The sequence below is a fragment of the Giraffa tippelskirchi genome, chromosome 10 (genome assembly GCF_054371585.1).
Source record: "Giraffa tippelskirchi isolate mGirTip1 chromosome 10, T2T-mGirTip1v1.2.pri, whole genome shotgun sequence".
NCBI classification, from domain to species: Eukaryota; Metazoa; Chordata; class Mammalia; order Artiodactyla; family Giraffidae; genus Giraffa; species Giraffa tippelskirchi.
The window spans coordinates 145,792,058-145,811,127 of record NC_137284.1 but is presented as its reverse complement, the minus strand read 5'-3'; the positions used below and the strand labels follow the sequence as shown (position 1 = coordinate 145,811,127).

The window sequence follows — 19,070 nt, the reverse complement described above, 5'->3', positions numbered from 1 at the left end:
CTGAAGCGACTTAGAAGGCACACACACACAGTTACTTGATTGAAGCACCACCTTCAGTTCAAGGCATTCATTGAAGGCCCACCATGTATTTGAAAGGCACAGTTCAAGGCATTCGAGACCCAAAGATGATTAAGATTCAATCCCTCCTCTTGATGCCTACTCACAGTGCAGCCGTGAGGCCAGGCAGGGAGGAAAGAACTGGGAGGCAATATGGCAGGACTCAGTGTGGGTATCTTCCTGGGTGATGGGGATATAAGAGGGAGCAGGAAGTCTGCCTGAGAGGAGCAGGGAGAGATTCACAGAGGAACTGACCTTTGGGCTGGGTATTGAAGTTCGCATGTGCAGGTGAAAGTAGATGGACTCTTGAGTAGAAGGAATGACACCTACAAAGGTGGGAGAACTGTCTGTGTGTGCTGGCTGGCTGCCGTGGTTTTGATATGGGCATTATGTTTCTATGCAAGCTTGGGTCTGGTTGAGAGAGTGAGGGATGAAGTATAGCTCATTCACAGCTCTGTGGCAGCGTTACAGTAAAGGGGACCCCTCCCAGGGCTCTAGAGCGGGCTCTTGTCTAACAGAAATGAATTGTGTGAGGAGACACCAGTCCTGACAAAGCAAGAGACTTTATTGGAGAGGGGTGCCCAGGCAGAGAGCAGCAAGGTAAGGTAAACCCAGGAGAATGGTTCTGCCACGTGGTTCACAGTCTCGGGTTTTATGGTGACGGGGTTAGTTTCTGGGTTGTCTCTGGCCAATCATTGTGCTTGGCCTGTAGTTGACTCTGGGTCCTTCCTGGGGGCTCAAGCAACTCTCATCCAAGATGGATTCCAGTGCAAGGGCTTCTGGGAGGTTGGCAGGGCACATCCTCTCCTCCCTCCTCCTTTTGCCTCCCCTGGCCCTCGAATTCTCCCAGTTAGTTTCAGCACCTGCATCATGTTCCTTATGAGACCTCCTGTTGTGAGATAACTCATGCAAGTGGTTATCATTGTTCCTGTCCAGGGTGGCTGGTTTCAATCAATGGCTCCCTACCAGGAGGACTTGTAAGCCATGGGTAAGCCCGGAATAAGGATGTCTTATTGTTATATACTGGGCTTCCCTGGTAGCTCAGCTGGTAAAGAATCTGCAATGCAGGAGACCCTGGTTCGATCCCTGGGTCAGGAAAATCCCCTGGAGAAGGGATAGACTACCCTATCCAGTATTCTTGGGCTTCCCTGGTAGCTCAGCTGGTAAAAAATCTGCAATGCAGGAGACCCTGGTTCGATTCCTGGGTCAGGAAAATCCCCTGGAGAAGGGATAGACTACCCTATCCAGTATTCTTGGGCTTCCCTGGTGGCTCAGATGGTAAAGAATCTGCCTGCAGTGCAGAGGCCTGAATTCGATTTCTGGGTTGAGAAGATCCCCTGGAGGAGGGCATGGCAACTCACTCCAGTATTCTTGCCTGGAGGAATCCCCATGGACAGAGGAGCTTGGTGGGTTCCATGGTGTCCCAAAGAGTTGGACACAACTGAGCAACTAAGCACAGCACATTGTTATCCATCAGCCTGGAGGAGACACTTTTTTCTAATCTACCCAAAGTTACAAATTAATGGTGGCCCTCTACTCTGGGGTTTGGGAGCTGGGATCAGAAGTGCTTTAGGAAGGCTTATATTCAGGCAGTGTACCAAAGTCCAGTTTAGACCTACCACTTGTTTGACTATTCAGCAATTACCAAGCAGCTGCTGTATCCAGGCCTGTGAGGGTTAGAGGGTGAGGGTCTGATGTGGGTAAGGCCACACAGTCCCTGTCCTCAAGAAGCTCAGGGTCCAATGGGGAAGATGGATGAATAGTGACGACACAATGAAATAAGTGTGGTGAGGAGGGCTGGGGCCTCGAGGATTCAGAAAACATTTCCCAATGGAAGTGGCACTTTGACCTGAAACTTGAGAGATGTGTAGTTTGCCAGGCACAGGAGAAGGGGCCAGTGTGTGCTTGGCCTCTGAGGCATGACTGTGTGCCTCTTGTTTGGGGAGTAATTACTGTCCTCGGGGTATGGGCTGGGTCACTGTGTGTCTGGTTAGACTGAGAACAGATTGTAAGTGGGCCCACATGCCAGACTGAGGAAATTGTCTATCATATATTTGGGGCACCTATAAGGAACTTGTAGACGTGGTCACCTTTGTATTTCAGAAAAATACAGGATAAAGGGCAGATCTGGGTTCAGAGAGATTATCCAAGAAGCTGTTGCAGAAATTCCAGACAGACATCAAAAGACACACACATACACATATATGTGTGTGTGTGTGTGTGTATTCCCTTTAAAAATAACAAGCTTGTCGTGGCGAAGGGACTTGTATAACTCAATGAAGCTATGAGCCATGCCCTGCAGGGCCACCCAAGAGAGACCAGCCACAGTGCAGAGTTCTGACAAAACGTGGTTAACTGGAGGAGGGAATGGCAAGCCACTCCAGTATTCTTGCCACGAGAACCCCATGAACAGTATGAAATGGCAAAAAGATGGCACTGGAAGATAAGCCCCCCAGATTGGAAGTTGTCCAGTATGCTTGTTAGGGAAGAGCAGAGGGCAATTACAAATAGTTCCAAAAAGAATGAAGTGGCTGGGCCAAAGCTAAACGATGCTCAGTTGTGGATGTGTCTAGTGGTGAAAGTAAAGTCTGATGCTGTAAAGAACGATATTGTACAGGAACCTGCAATGGTAGGTCCATGAATCAAGCAGGATATGGTCAAGCAGGAGATGGCAAGAGTGAACATCAACATTTTAGGGATCAGTGAAGTAAAATGGACAGGAATGGGTAAATTTAATTCAGATGACCATTATATCTACTACTGTGGGCAGAATCCCTTAGAAGAAATGGAGTAGCCCTCATAGTTAACAAAAGAGTCTGAAATGTAGTACTTGGGTGCAGTCTCAAACCAACAGAATGATCTCAGTTCATTTCCAGGGCAAACCATTCAATATCACAGTAATCCAAGTCTATGCCCCAACCACTAATGCTGAAGCAGCTGAGGTTGATCAGTTCTATGAAGACCTACAAGACCTTCTAGAACCAACACCAGAAAAAAGCGTCCTTTTCATCATAGGGGACTGGAATGCAAAGTACAGTACTCAAGAGATACCTGGAGTAACAGGTAAGTTTGGCCTAGAAGTACAAAATGAAACAGAACAAAGGCTAACAGAGTTTTTTCAAGAGAACATACTGGTCATAGCAAATTCCCCCTTCCAACAACACAAGAGACGTCTCTACACATGGACGTCACCAAATGGTCAGTACCAAAATCAGATTGATTATATTCTTTGCAGCCAAAGTTGAAAAAGCTCTATACAGTCAGCAAAAACAAGACCTGGAGCCAACTGTGGCTCAGATCATGAACTCTTCATTGCAAAATTCAGACTTAAATTGAAGAAAGTAGGGAAAACCACTAGACCATTCAGGTATGACCTAAATCAAATCCCTTATGATTATACAGTGTAAATGAGAAACAGATTCAAGGGATTAGATCTGATAGAGTACCTGAAGAACTATGGGCGGAGGTTCGTGACACTGTACAGGAGGCACAGATCAAGACCATCCCCAAGAAAAAGAAATGCAAAAAGGCAAAATGGTTGTCTGAGGAGGCCTCACAAATAGCTGAGAAAAGAAGAGAAGGTAAAGGCAAAAGAAAAAGGGAAAGATATATCCAACTGAATGCAGAGTTCCAGAGAATAGCAAGGAGAGATAAGAAAGCCTTCTTAAGTGAACAGTGCAATGAATTAGAGGAAAACAATTGGATGGGAAAGACTAGAGATCTCTTCAAGAAAATTGGAGATATCAAGGGAACATTTCATGCAAGGATGGGCACGATAAAGGACAGAAACAGCAAGGACCTAACAGAGGCAGAAGAGATTATGAAGAGGTGGCAAGAACACACAGAACTGTACAAAAAATGTCTTAAAGACACAGATAACCACGATGGTGTGGTCACTCACCTAGAGCCAGACATCCTGGAGTGTGAAGTCAAGTGGGCCTTAGGAAGCATTACTACCAACAAAGTTACTGGAGGTGATGGAATTCCAGCTGAGCTATTTCAAATCCTAAAAGATAATGCTGTGAAAGTGCTGCACTCAATATGCCAGCAAATTTGGAAAACTCAGCAGTGGCTTCAGAACTGGAAAAGGTCAGTTTTCATTTCCAGTCCCAAGGAAGGGCAATGCCAAAGAAAGTTCAAACTACCGCACTATTGCACTCATTTCACATGCTAGCAAGGTTATGCTCCAAATCCTTCAAGTTAGGCTTCACATAGCAGTATGTGAACCGAGAACTTCCAGATGTACAAACTGGGTTTAGAAAAGCCAAAGGAACCGGAGAGACTCTCTTGATACCATTTTCCCCTTGGGTCCCCACAGAGATGGCATTACTTAATAGATTGAACACTTTCTTAGATTTTTTTCTCCCATCTTTTGATCTCTGTTCTCGACACTTCCCGCACAGTACACCCTGCAGTGAGCTTCACAGACTAGGGCTGGTTTATCCAACAGGCCCTGAAGACGACAGCAGTATGTGGGGTCCACGGGATTCTCAAGGGTCCCGAAGATGTTTGAGACCTGAAACATGCTCTCTAATCCAAAATATGAACAACAGCAGCAACAACCAAATCTTTTCCAGCAAAAACATTTATTTCAGGAATTCCTGGTGATCCAGTGTTTAGGACTCGGTGTTTCCACTGCAGGGGGCAGCTAAGATCCTGAGTGCTGTGGCAAGTCCGAAAAAAAGAAAAAAAAAAATATTTCAAAAGCAAAGTTATATAGTTCATTTCAAACATTTAAATGGAAATAGTTTAATGTAGAATGTTGTGTGCATTCTAATATGTTTGATGTGAGCAGAACATATCCATCCAAAATGGTCAGAGCCTGGGACATAGATTTGAATCAGCCCTGGATGGGACTGTTGTGATGAGGGTTTGAAAAGCACACACCCATCAACTTAGATGTATCATATTAGATGCATCAACTTAGACAGCATCATATCAAGTCATACAACAGAAAGTAATTCTGGGCAGCAGTGGATGTAAAGGGGATGGTAATGACCCCCGCCCCCTTTTTTTTTTAACACGTTTTTAGTTCATTTGGGCCTTGGAATAGGTGTTTGCAAGTCAATTTTAAAACCAAACATTCTCTTATCAATAGATGAAAGGATTTTATTATCCTTAAATAGGATGGACTTGACTAGTCTCTGATAGCTCATTAATTCCCCAAAGAAGGGCTGTGTGGTCACTGTTTTATAAGGGTCACCATTATTAGCTTTCATTTTAACAGGTCTATAAATAGTAAATCCATGCAGTTGGTTACCTTGCCTTGTCTTTCATTTTACAGCAGGTTTGCTTTGGAAACTACACCAGGAAATTGCATTGCTCAAAGCTAGACATTCTGCAGGAACTTCCTTAAGATTTTTTTTTTTTTCTCCCATGGTTGAGATGGGTGTTTGGTTACACACACTTTAAAGTCCAGGCTAAGGTACTTGTGACCAAGCTCCATGTTGGGGTTGGGGTGGCCTAGAGGATTGGGTTCCAGGGCCCTCGCTGCCTGCAATTTTATCTGTTTTCCTTGATACAAATTTCATTTGAAAAAGAGAAGAAGGGGGACAAAGTGTTTCCTGTACTAAATCATTGAAAACCAGGATTCTGTGGCCTGGAATAGTCTCTGTGTTTGGGAAGGATATTTTATGTTGAGAGAACTTCCTTTGTGATTATTTATATATATATATATATATATATATATAAATAATTTATTTTATTGAAGTATAGTTTCTGCTGTACAGCAAAGTGATTCAGTTGTACATATATACATTCTTTTTTGTATTCTTTTTTACTATGGTTTATCACAGGATATTGAATATAGTTCCCTGTGCTATATGGTAGGACCTTGTTTATATATTCTGTATATAACAGTTTGCATCTGCTAATCCCAAACTCCCAACCCATCCCTCTGCAGTCCCCCTTGTGATTCTGATTGGCCCCTCTAAATGCCCCTACATCTCTGGGAAGAGTCCACTGGCTTTGAACTTGGGGCTTTCATTTCTGCTTCATCCACTCTGAGAATCATGGTCCTAACAACACTTATGTCTGCTGTCTCCTAACTTCCCAGCAGAGATGAGGTCTTTGGCTCTTCCTATGTGTGGCTTTGTCAGTATCCCTTTTCACAAAACAATGTCAGTTGCTAGTTGCTTATGGGACTAGAACACCTAGACCTTCCCCTGAGCAACACTTGGTTTGTGGAGGAGCTTCAGTTCAGTTCAGTTCAGTTGCTCAGTCGTGTCTGACTCTGTGACCCCAGGGACTGCAGCACGCCAGGCTTCCCTGTCCATCACCAACTCCTGGAGCTTGTTCAAACTCATGTCCATCGAGTCAGTGATGCCATCTGGCCATCTCATCCTCTGTCGTCCCCTTCTCCTGCCTTCAGTCTTTCTCACCTTCATGGTCTTTTCCAGTGAGTCAGTTCTTCGCATCAGGTGACCACAGTACTGGAACTTCAGCTTCAGCATCAGTTCTTCCAATGAATATTCAGAACTGATTTCCTTTAGGATGGACTGGTTGGATTTCCTTGCAGTCCAAGGGACTCTCAAGAGTCTTCTCCAACACCACAGTTCAAAAGCATCAGTTCTTCAGCTCTCAGCTTTCTTTATAGTCCAACTCTCACATCCATACATGACTACTGGAAAAACCATAGCCTTGACTAGATGGACCTTTGTTGGCAAAGTAATGTCTGCTTTTTAATATGCTGTCTAGGTGGAGGAGCTTAACTCCACTCAATGTCATTCAGTTATGGGTGTAAGGTTTGGAGAGAATGAGGAGTACCCTAGTAAGAAAAATGGAGAACTACATAGAGTCCAATTTGAGATCATACCATAGAGTTGATAAAAGGAACAAAGTTACCAAGGCCTGGAGTCCACTATTTGGAACATTTCCAAGCAGTTCCTGGGGTGACCCATTCAGCTTGCTCTTAATCCACAGTTGCACTAGAGGTTGGTTGTACCTTGGCCAGGAGAGAGGTGGGTTTAACAAAAAAGAATGTGACTTCCACTTGGCTAAGGCCATTTTCCTCCTCGGCCCTGGATTTCATTATTTCCCATCTTCTCAGAGTATATTTCTGAATTTTCAACCATTTGGAAGTTTTCCAGTTATCATTTTGTTTTTTATTTCTAGCTTAATTGAATTGTAATCTGTGAACATACTTGGATGACTTTAATTTTTTTATTTGTTAAGAACCTTCATATGACCATGGAGAAGGAAATGACAACCCACTCCAGTGTTCTTGGCCTGGAGAATCCCATGGACAGAGGAGCCGGGCGGGCTACAGTCCATTGGGTCGCAAGAGTCCGACACGACTTGGCGACTAAACCAACCACCATCATATGGCCAACTTTTATGAATGTTTGACGCTACTTGAAAAGTCTGTTTTGCGTAGTTGTGGGGGTTTCAGGATTCTGCCTTAAGTTGGTTAGATTAAGAATGCTAATAGAAAAAAAAAAAAGAGTGCTAATTGTGAATAGCTCACATCTTCTATTTTAAATATAGCAGTGTGTCCATGTCAGTCCCAAACTGCCAATCTATCCCTCCCCTACTCTGTAATGGTACGTTCTTTCTCTATGTCGGTGAGTCTGTTTCTGTTTTGTAAATTTGTAAATAAGTTCATTTGTGTCACTTTTTTTTAGATTCCACATATAAGCCATATCATATGATACTTGTCTGGGTGTGAACATAATTTAAAAAAAATCTGTGTCAGACAACTTCAGTATCTGCCCACTCTCATTGGTCTGTTTCTACTGTCTATTATTTCTGCTGGTTTTCATTTGTGTTGTTGTGTTTCCTTGTGTATTTTTTATTGTGTGAAAAGTTATAATTGCATACGATTGTTTGTAGAAATAACTTGAGTCCTGGGATGACCTAGGATGACACATGATTTTTTTATTTTTTTGGTTGCTTTAATCAGGTGCTTGTGGTTACAACAATATGCCCTTACGTCAGTCCATGCTTAGTAATTGAGATGATTTATAGCTGACTTGTAGACTTTGTTCAGGTCAGCTTATTTTGGTCACCTTTCCTTCAATGAGGCAGGTCTTTAGAAATTTTTTTCCTAAAGGAAATAGTCAGAGGTGAGCATACACACATGTGCACAAAATGTATGTCCAAGATTCTCCATCTCAACATTACAATATTTACGAAGATAAAAGCTTAGAAGTGGCTTATAGTGGAATAAAATGTTAAACAATTTTTAAATTAAAATGATATCTTAGAATAGCATTTATTATTTGGGAGAACACTTGCTATATAATACAAAGCAGAAGAAGCAGGATATAAAACTGTATATTCCAGTATCACTCCAGTTTTGTAAGACATACATATACAAAGAAAAAAGTTTGAAAAGCACCCTACCAAGATGTTAGCAGTGAAGTGAAAGTCGCTCAGTCATGTCTGACTCTTTGTGACCCCATGGACTATACAGTCCATGAAATTCTCCAGGCCAGAATACAGGAATGGGTAGCCTTTCCCTTGTCCAGGGGATCTTCCCAACCCAGGGATTGAACCCAGGTCTCCTGGTTTGCAGGTGGATTCTTTACCAGCTGAGCCACCAGGGAAGCCCAAGATGTTAGCAGCAGTCATATCTAAAATTACACTGTGATGATTTTTATTTTCTTATTCACATTTTTTTAATGTCTTTCAAATCCTCTATAAGGAATGTGTATTACTCTTAAATCAGGAAATAAAATCAAGTTATTACATTTTTAAAAATAGTAGTTCGCAAGAAAGCAATGCAGTCACAATGGTGTAGACAGACCGTAGTTTGCAACATCTGTCTGAGTGCCTGGGGAAAATTTCAATGTCAGGAAATCTTTCCCATTTGAAAAATAATCTTACTGAAGTTTCAAGTTGCATATGTTATGGAGAACTGCTTATTGACAGTCTCTGCGCTTGAGGTGCCCAAGGTATATAACAAGAAGTGCAGACACACCCAAGAAGACTGGAAATAAGACTCAGAAAAGGATGCCGGCAACAACATAGAATCTCAGTGTTGGAAAGGCACCTACAGGCCGCCTGGCCCAATCCTTCACCCATAAGAATTCTCTCCTACAAAACAGTAGTAGGTTATAGTTTGGTATTGCAGTGTTTGACCTCTCAAGGTTATTACTTGGACTTCGCTAAAATGTGTCAAGTGACAGGTTTATTACTAACTTTGAAGGCAGCCATTTCCAAGGTGGGGTAGCTCCAGCTGGAAGAAAGTTAGTGAGTTACTAGCCTGAAGCCGAGAAGGACGTCCTAAGGTGAGGTTAATCAGCAATGGAGGGAGAGCCTGTTGGACTCCCAGCCTCTCTGATTGGCAGTCTCTGGCCCCCTTCAGTTTCCAGTCTGACCATTTGTGCAAAATGCTTCTGTTGGCAAAACAGAGCTTGTGGTCGGCTTCATCCTTTGTTTAATAAACAGAGATGTGTGTTCCCAAAAAGTAATTTTAAGCTAAGGTTTTTGGGAAATAAGCTGCGTGTTTGTAATAAACAGCCAATTTTTCTTTTCCAGTTTTGTCTACATGAAACTAAAGAGGACCAGGTAGTATTCAGCTGAGTGAGAGGTTGTTGGCCCTCTCGTTCCAACATCTGACTTCTCTCTTCCATGGCCTTGCAGCCTCTTCTGTGATGTTCAATTGCTCTCTTTCTCTCTCATTTTCTCATCTCTCCTGCCCAGGCTGCCCAGGACCTCTTAGGGTCAGCAAAACCAACCCTGAGTCAGGAGTCCTGGATTCCAGTTTTCGTGTTGTCACTTCCTGTGGGACCTTAGGGAAGTCACATCACCTTGCTGATGATGTTACCCGAGAGAGATGGGTGTGGGTGTCCCTCTGGGAGGCAAATCTATGGAAATGGAAAATTCAAGCATGGGGGAAAATCCAAGGAAATGCTGCCTTCAATCCAATGTGGGAAGACCTTTGTCTGGGGTCCTCAGGACTCCCCAGAGGGGATAGAGGTATTTTGCTCCATATGGTGCCTACACAAAGGGATGGTAAGTCCTGTGAGAAACAAACTGGGAAGTTGTGGGGCTGAAGCAAAAACCGTGTGTCAGGAGCCCTGGCTTCTGCACCCAATTGTGTCCCTCAGGAGCTCTGTGACCTTAAGCAAATCCCTCACCTCCCTGGGCTTGTTTGCTTACCTTTGAAGTAAAGGGATTGGATTAGATCTCTAATTTTTTCTTCCAGCAGCATGATTCTATGACTCTGTGCTCAATATTGTATATTAAATGATGCTACTGCTGCTAAGTCGCTTCAGTCGTGTCCGACTCTGTGCGACCCCATAGCCGGCAGCCCACCAGGCTCCGCCGTCCCTGGGATTCTCCAGGCAAGAATACTGGAGTGGGTTGCCATTTCCTTCTCCAGTGCATGAAAGGGAAAAGTGAAAGTGAAGTCGCTCAGTCGTGTCCGACTCTCAGCAACCCTATGGACTGCAGCCCACCAGGCTCCTCCATCCATGGGATTTTCCAGGCAAGAGTACTGGAGTGGGGTGCGATGGCCTTCTCCGCAAGATCCAACTACGAGCTTTTTAACTGCAGCAACTTTAATATACGCTATTGGAGCTGGAATTACAGCGGCTGCTAGCACCAGACTTGCCCTCCAATGGATCCTCGCGGAAGGATTTAAAGTGGACTCATTCCAATTACAGGGCCTCGAAAGAGTCCTGTATTGTTATTTTTCGTCACTACCTCCCCAGGTCGGGAGTGGGTAATTTGCGCGCCTGCTGCCTTCCTTGGATGTGGTAGCCATTTCTCAGGCTCCCTCTCCTATTAAATAGAGAAAGAGAAATGAGCTAGTAAGATCTTTTTTTTAAAAAAAAAAAAAAAGAAAGTAAAGGTAGAAATTATGCTGGGAAGAAGCTCCCTCAGAGAATTTATTTGTAAAAAAAAAAATTTTTCTTTTTAAAAAACTTCCGTTTAGTTTTAATTGGAGGATCCTTGCTTTACAATATGGTGTCAGTTTCCGCCGTATATCAACATGAGTCAGCCATAGCTAATATGTATGTCATCTCCCTCTTGATATTTATTTATTTATTTTTGGCTGCACTGGGTCTTCCTTGCTGCACGCAGGCTTTCTTCAGTTGCAGTGAGCAGAGGCTACTCTTCATCCTGTGTCAAGGGATTCTCACTGTGGTGGCTTCTCTTGTTGCAGTTCTCGGGCTCTGGAGCGCAGGCTCAGTAGTTGTGGTGCATGGATTTAGCTGCTCCGAGGCATGTGGGATCTTCTCAGACCAGGGATTGAACCCATGCCCCCTGCCCTGGCAGATGGATTCTTAACCACTAGACCACCAGGGAAACCCCCTACTAGAATTTAGAGTAAATGTTATTACAGAAAAGGTGAGTCACTGGGGAAATGCTCCCCAGTGAAAAATCTAGAGATGCAACAGGTAAAGTCTGTCCATGACAAACCTAGAGGTAGTATGTTCTCTTTGTGATAAAATTTTATTTTCCTAAATCTCACTCCCAGTCAGACTATGACTTGAAGTGAAGAATGAAAGGGCTGTAAAGTAGTTCTGCTCTGGAGAGAAGGGAAGCAGAGTCAAGACCGAGGCATGCTGAGGTGGAGAAAAGGGGAACCAGAGGGTGCCATGTTGGAGGGTCTTCCCGGGAACAAGGTGGTCATGGGCTGAGGGTGGGAGAGGCAGTAGGATGGGATGGAGGGGAAAGAAAAACACTGCTGTCCTTGAGAGAACTGGGAAGGCTCTTACTCAGGGCATGATCTAGAGGATGGAAAGTGATAGAACAACAGTGAGGGCCCAGCGGACACTGGATGGCACCAGTTCATCCTGGGACCCATCACTGTAGCAGGTCCAAGGCCCAACAGGAGCAGGAATGCTCACGGCAGGGGACGGTCCTGCCTCCAGCCAGCATACGTAATATGGTTATTGATGTGCTGATAACATAGACGCATGAATGTTGCTGTCAACAGACTGTACATGTTGTTATGTGTGTGAAGCTGAATGTCATTTCCTCTCTTCTGAACAACTTCAAATCATTCTCTTTCCATTTCCAGCGCTTTCTCTGTTAGAGCCTGTTGCGCAGGTTCCTGGATGGTGGGCTCAGTGCCTGGCCTGAGGTGGGACAAGTGTGAGGTAAGTAGATGGTAAAATCAGTTCTTTGAATGAAGGTGATGAGGCCAGGTTTCAGTTCAGAGAGATCCGATATTTTAGAAAAATCAGCTGCTACGGTTGCAGCTTACCCATTTTTGGAATTTCTGGCATAAATTTCGTGCAAGCATTTTGGCTTTTCTCTACTTAACCCCTTTTCATTTTTTTTTAAGATGTGAGTAACATTTAAAAAAAATTATTTATTTTTAATTAAGGGATAATTGCTTTGGTTTCTGCCATACATCAACACCCTTTTCATTTTTTAAATTATGATATCCTGTAAATTGATCTGGTAGAGCTGAACATGTGGTTGTGCCCAGTGTCATCCTAATCCCAGGTGCAGGGTTATGAGAACAAAGGAGGCCCTTTGTTTAAGGTCTGTCTTGAAGGTGTATAAGGTGAATGCTTTCCCCTTCAGGTTCTCAGCAGCCATTTTATAGACAGGCTGTAGGGCATAAAAGTGTTTTACTAGAAACCTGCATGGACAAGTATGTAGTGGCCGCAGCTGGCATTGTGCCCCAGACTTTCTAGAGAGGACAGTGGTATTAAACACTTAATGTCAGAAACAATGTTCATTTGGATAATATAGGGGATTATTTGCTCTAAGTGGTAAAAGATCTACCTGCCAATGCAAGAAACACAAGAGATGCGGGTTTGACTCCTAGGTCAGGAAGATCCCCTTGTAGGAAATGGCAACACAATCCAGTATTCTTGTCTGGTAAATCCCATGGACAGAAGAGCGTGGTGGGCAAGAGTCCATGCGGTCACAAAGAGTTGGACACGACTGAGCACTCATGCCTTTGCCCTTAATATGGTTCAGTTCAGTTCAGTTCAGTCATTCAGTCGTGTCCGACTCTTTGCCGCCCAATGGACTGCAGCATGCCAGGCCTTCCTGTCCATCACCAACTCCTGGAGTTTACTCAAACTTATGTCCATTGAGTCAGTGATGCCATCCAACCATCTCCTCCTCTGTCATCCCCTTCTCCTACCACCTTCAATCTTTCCCAGCATCAGGATATTTTCCAATGAGTCAGTTCTTCACATCAGGTGGCCAAAGTATTGGAGTTTCAGCTTCAGCATCAGTAAGTAACTACTTAATAAGGTAGTTTCTCTCAAGACCTAATGCCAAATTTAACTGTTATTCGGGATTTAAAATATATATATATTTAAAATATTAAACTTTTTTTGTTTGTTTCTTTCTTTCTTATTTATTTTTATTGTAGTATAGTTGATTTACAATATTGTTAATTCCTGTTGTATGGCAAAATGATTCAGTTATGTTCTTTTCCCTAATAGCTTATCATAGGATTTTTTTAAATTGGAGGATGAGTGCTTTACAATGTTGTTTTGGTTTCTGCTGTACAAAAACATGAATCAGCTATCAGCATATGTACATATATTTCCTCCCTCTTGAACCTCCAGTCCCATGCCAACTCCCAGCCCTTTATACTCTTAAAAATTACCAAGAACCCCAAGGAGATCTGACTTATGTGGATTCTACCCACTTGATACTTATCACACTAGAAATTAAAACTGAGAAATTAAGTATATTAAATTTAAGTGTATTAATTTAATATACTTTAAAAGTATATTAAGTCATCTGAAATAATATTAACCTGTTATATGTTGATATAAATATATATTTTAGGGAAAATAACTATATTTTCCAAAGCAAACAATTTATGGAGAAGAGAGGCATTGTTTTATTTTTGCAAATCTCTTTAAGGCCTGATGATAGAAGACAGTTTTCGTCTTTTGCATCTGTTTTTTCATTCAATCTGTTGCTATTTGTTATTTTTGAGTATATTAAGAAAGTCTGGCCTCACTTAGATTTTGTAGTCTTAAAAAGGGGGGAAATGTTTTACCAGCTTTGTCAGAGAGCTGTGGATATTTTTCTTTGATACTACACCAAAACTTAACAAATAGTAATTTTTAAAAGCTTAGTTGCAGTGTGGGATCTGAAACCAAATCAGTGACTTTTTCATTAAAACCTACTGGCTAATTGTTCACTTTTGATGAATCATTTGCCTGTACATGATTTTATAACATCATCTTTTAGTCATTTGGAAAATATTGGTACATTCAGTTATGCAGATCTTCCAATGTTGTCACATTTCATGATATGATACACTAAGAGAAGATCATGTTTATTAATATCCTCACAGAAATAGCCCCATCAGAAAAGTTTTTAGTCTTAGGAAGCTGTCAAGTCTTGGTGGCAGCTAAAAGTTTCCTAAAATTGTATCTTTATCATTGGCAACAAACGCTGTCAGTTGTTTTCCTTTGAAGTGACAGAATCATTTGGATCCTTTTTTGAGAAAATGCCTGCCGAATGCCAAAATCTGTCAGCTGCTCTTTCAAGTAAAAAATGCTGTTCGGTGAAAATAGCAGCTAATTCAGCCTGCAAGTCAAATAACTGCTTTTCTTCTTTATGCTGTAGAAGTGTTTTATGTCTACTTTCCATTCTGTCACACACAGGATATTAAAAATAAAAAACATTTCCTCTTTGGCCTGGACCACTGCTCCAGTCTCATAACCAGTCCGCCTAATGCTATTTTTACCTCCTCTTCAATCCACCCTGTCATTAGAAATGTATTTTCAAAGCTTCACACCTATCTAGGCCTTCTTGTTGCTCTTGGGACAAATACACCATCTGTTTTTAAATTATTATTTATTTATTTGGCTGCACCAGGTATGCAGGATCTTTGTTCTTCGTTGCAGCATGTGGGATCTAGTTCCCTGACCAGGGATCAATCCGGGGCCCCTGCACTGGGAGTCTTAGCCCCTGGACTACCAGGGAAGTCCTAAAGACACCATCTTTTAACACGGGTCCTGAATTTCCTTGTCCTTCCCACTTCCCCAGCCTCATCTCACAGGCCTCCTTTCTTCTCTCTACACTGTTTATTCTGCCTTCTCTCCCCAAGAACACCTTCCCTGAGCCGAGGCTGGGTCTGGTTATGGAGCTCAGACAGCATGTACCCTCCTTCAGGGCGTTCATCTCAGTATATGACACGTTGGTCCCTGTAGTTATTCGATGATTTGATGACTAAGGTAAGAGTGTCTCAGCTCTGGAGCCATCGTCTGGTTCACGTCCTTTCTTTACCACTTACTAGCTGAGTGACCTTGAATAGGTCCCCTCTCTCTGCCTCAGTTTCTGAATCTGTAGAACAAACAATCAAGAAACAGGGATCCTAATCTTACCTATTTCTTAGGGTTCTGTCTTAAATTAGCCCATGGGAAGCAGCATTTGTGTGTTAGCCATTGACATTAGTTAGGATTGTTGTGTCTGACTCTGCCGGGCTGCACAGAAGCAAGAACTGTTTTGCCTGCTTTAGTCTAAGCACCTAGTACCTTCCCTGGCACATTTTCTTTTATTGTCATTAAAATTTTGATTTTAATTGTTTGACTGTCTTCAAATTAATAAATGGATGCGAATTTTAAAAATCAAGTAATAGGAAGGATTTATTTTAAAAAAATGCTAAAGTCTCCTGCTACTCCATCTACAGTTTGTTCTATAAGAATGACTTCTTTTTTAAAGATTTTTTTTTTTGATGTGGACCATTTTTAAAGTCTTTATCAAATTTGTAACGCTATTGCTTCTGCTTTATGTTTTGGTTTTTTGACCGAGAGGCATGTGGGATCTTAACTCCTTGACCAGGGATCAAACCCACACCTCCTACACTGGAAGGTGGAATCTTAACCACTGGACCACCTGGGAAGTCGTCCTAAGAGCTACTTTTGACTTTTTTCTTCTTGTACTTACCTTTAAAATGCTCAAATAATATGCTCACATTGCTGTTCTTGATTATCTGTGTTAGACACCATCTATTGACTTGTATACAGTCGTCCCTCTTAATCCCAGGTTTCGCTTTCCATGGTTTCAGTTGCCCTCAGTCAACTGTGGTTTGAAAAAATAAATAGTCCCTAGGTTTTCAGTTGTGCACTGTTCTGAGTCGTGTGATAAAATCTTGTGCCATGCTGCCTTCATCCTTCTAGAATATGAATCTTTCCTTTGCCCAGCCTGTCACTTAGTAGCCCACTTGGTTGGTTATCAGATTGACTGTCAGGGTATCAGAGTGCTTATGTTCTTGAAACCCTTATTTTACCGAGTCGTGGCCTCCAAGCACGAGTAGTGATACTGGCAAGTTCCTCCTTAGTGGGTGGTTATAGACGAGGAAACAGTATTTGTGAGGAATTGACAGGACGAAGAAACTTAGATTTGGGGTGTCCAACTAGTGAAGACTCTAAACAGCATTTGGGCTCGGGGCAGTAAATTAAAGAAGTCACAAGCTTTGTTCACATGGGCTTCCTGCGTTCCCTGTCTTTAGTGATAAGGGTGTCCTTCTCCAGAGGCAGGGAGAGAGAGTATCTTTCACGTAAGAGATTTATTTCCTGCTTGCAGGGAGACTGGGTGGGGGTGTGTGTCGAAGTGTCCCACTTGAGTTGACTTTCTTAAGTAACTTTAATTTAACAGAGTGCTAGTTGCTCAGTCATGTTCAACTCTTTTCGACCCTGAGGACTGCAGTCTGCCAGGCTCCTCTGTCCATGGGATTCTCCAGGCAAGCATACTGGAGTGGCTTGCCATTCCCTTCTCCAGGGGATCTTTCTGACCCAGGGGTTGAACCCAGGTCTCCTGCATTGCAGGCAGGTTCTTTACTGTTTGAACCACCAACATGCTATTGAGGCACAACTTGGGGTGACCTACCCTGGGCCCCAGCTGCACCCTGGCTGGGAGGAGCAGAAGTGCTTGGCTAATCAGGTGACCTCCATGTCCCAGTGGAGGGGTGGCTTCATTCCCAATTGGCAGAGGTGAGCAATCTGATTGTCTCATCTGACAGTACCCCAACAGGTTAACGAGGAATGCCTTGTTACCACAGGTGGGCGGGGAGTCCAGGCACCCCACTTGGCCTTCTCTGACACTACCCTGGGGGTGTTGCTTTGGTGTAACTGCGTGAGGGAAGAAGTCTAGGCATGGTGGCCTGCGGCCACATTTTTATTCTGGGAATGTTTGGCTGGGTTAGTGTGATCCTATCTGAAAGTCTTTCCTTTGGCTAGAGAGAGCAGGCTTTGGAAATTTTTTCTTTTTTTGTCTGCATATCTTGCTGGATTCTGCAGCACTGTATCTAGAATATATGAGGCAGAAGAAAACCAGAGGACACACCCCTGCCTTGTTCCTCAGAGCTGGAGGTCCTTAGACAGTCTATCTTCTCTGTACCTTTTGGAGCCTTCTAATATTTATTGTATATATAATGTTGAGGGTTTTTACTTTTTCTTCTTGAGAAGTAAAACTACTTCTACTCTATCCTTCCAGAAGCAGAAGTCAAAGTAATATTTTAAAACTGTTAATCTAGGAATTTCCCTGGATGTCCAGTGGTTAAGAGTCCTCACTCCTAATGCAGAGGATACGGGTTCCATCCCTGGTTGGGTAGCTAAGTTGCCGCATGCCACACGGCAAGGCCAAAAAAAAAAAAAGGAAAAAAAGTGAATCAAATAATGTCACTCCCCTGCTTCAAATTTCCCAAAGGGCTTTCCAGTGTGTTTAGAATAAAATCCAACTTTCTTATTGGCCCATCAGCTCTCACATGGCTTGGCCCTTGCCTCCACCTGACACACCTCATATGACCTCTCCCCACCCCTCCTGTGTTCCAGCCACACTGGCCTCCTTTCTGTTTCTTGAATGTGTTGAGCCTTTTCAGACCATAAGACAATATCATGCAGAGGTTGTAAACACAAGCACTGTGTCAAATGACCTGTCATGAGTGACTGTGTGACCTTGGGCAAATGACTTAGCTTCTTTGTGCCTCTATTTCCTCAAGCGTAACATGAGAATAAGAACACTGCTGTAGGGTTACTAAGAAAACTAAATGGGCATGTAAAGTATCTAATTGTGTTCTACAGTCATGAAAACAATGGCAAGAACTCAATAGATATACTAGCTATTGTGATGATCTCATCCCCAATGTCACACCCCTGCTCTCACATCCAGGTTCCTGCTGCCTAGAATACCCTTCCAGCAGCTTCTTTTTGCAAAACCAGCCCATTAAAAAATCTTTCACATCTCAGCTCAAATGCTATCTCCTCTCAAATGAGAGCGGTCTTCCCTGACCATCTATCTAAAATAATCTCTCTTCATTTCTCTAAAGCCTAGCTTTCTATAATTGCACTCTTTGTAATCTGCAATATCTTGCTAACTTATTACTTGTTTACTGTTTGTCTCCTTACATCTGGACATAAGCTTCATGAGGGCAGGCCCTTGTCTTTCACCTACTGCCCTATCCTTGAGCCCAGAACAGGATGACACATAATCCATTCTGTTCCATTGCTCAGTTGGGTCTGACTCTTTGCTACCCCATGGACTGCAGCATGCCAGGCTTCCCTGTCCAACACTAACTTCTGGAGCCTGCTCAAACTCATGTCCATCGAGTTCATGATGCCACCTAACCATCTTATCCTCTATTGTCCCCTTCTCCTGCCTTCAATCTTTCCCAGCATCAGAGTCTCTTCCAGTGAGTCAGTTCTTCACATCAGGTGGCCAAAGTATTGGAGTTTCAGCTTCAGCATCAGTCTTTCCAGTGAAGATTCAGGACTGATATTCTTTAGGATGGACTGGTTGGATCTCCTTGCAGTCCAAGGGACTCTTAAGAGTCTTCTTCAACCCCACAGTTCAAAAGCATCAATTCTTCTGCACTCAGCTTTCTTTATGGTCCAACTCTCACATCCATACATGACTACTGGAAAATCCATAGCTTTGACTATACGGACCTTTGTCAGCACATAATAGACCCTCAGAAAATACTTACTGAATGGATGAAAGAATTCGGGTCTTTTACAAGTACGTACTTACTACAAACAATGCTATAATACACTTGATTGTAATTAAATTTTGATTTGTATCCTTAAATTATTTTTTTAGTATGAACTTCTGAGAGTTCTGAGATTATTGGG

At 42.8% G+C, this 19,070-nt stretch overlaps 1 protein-coding gene across 1 annotated transcript in view; it reads left to right on the top strand.

Moving 5' to 3' along the window:
- ATP6V0A4 (ATPase H+ transporting V0 subunit a4) overlaps positions 1–19,070 on the top strand; it is a 72,731-nt gene that overhangs the window by 3,026 nt on the left and 50,635 nt on the right. The window contains exon 2 of the transcript XR_014066428.1: positions 12,032–12,110. The gene's annotated coding sequence lies outside the window, so the exon portion shown is untranslated. The remainder of the gene's footprint in view (positions 1–12,031; positions 12,111–19,070) is intronic.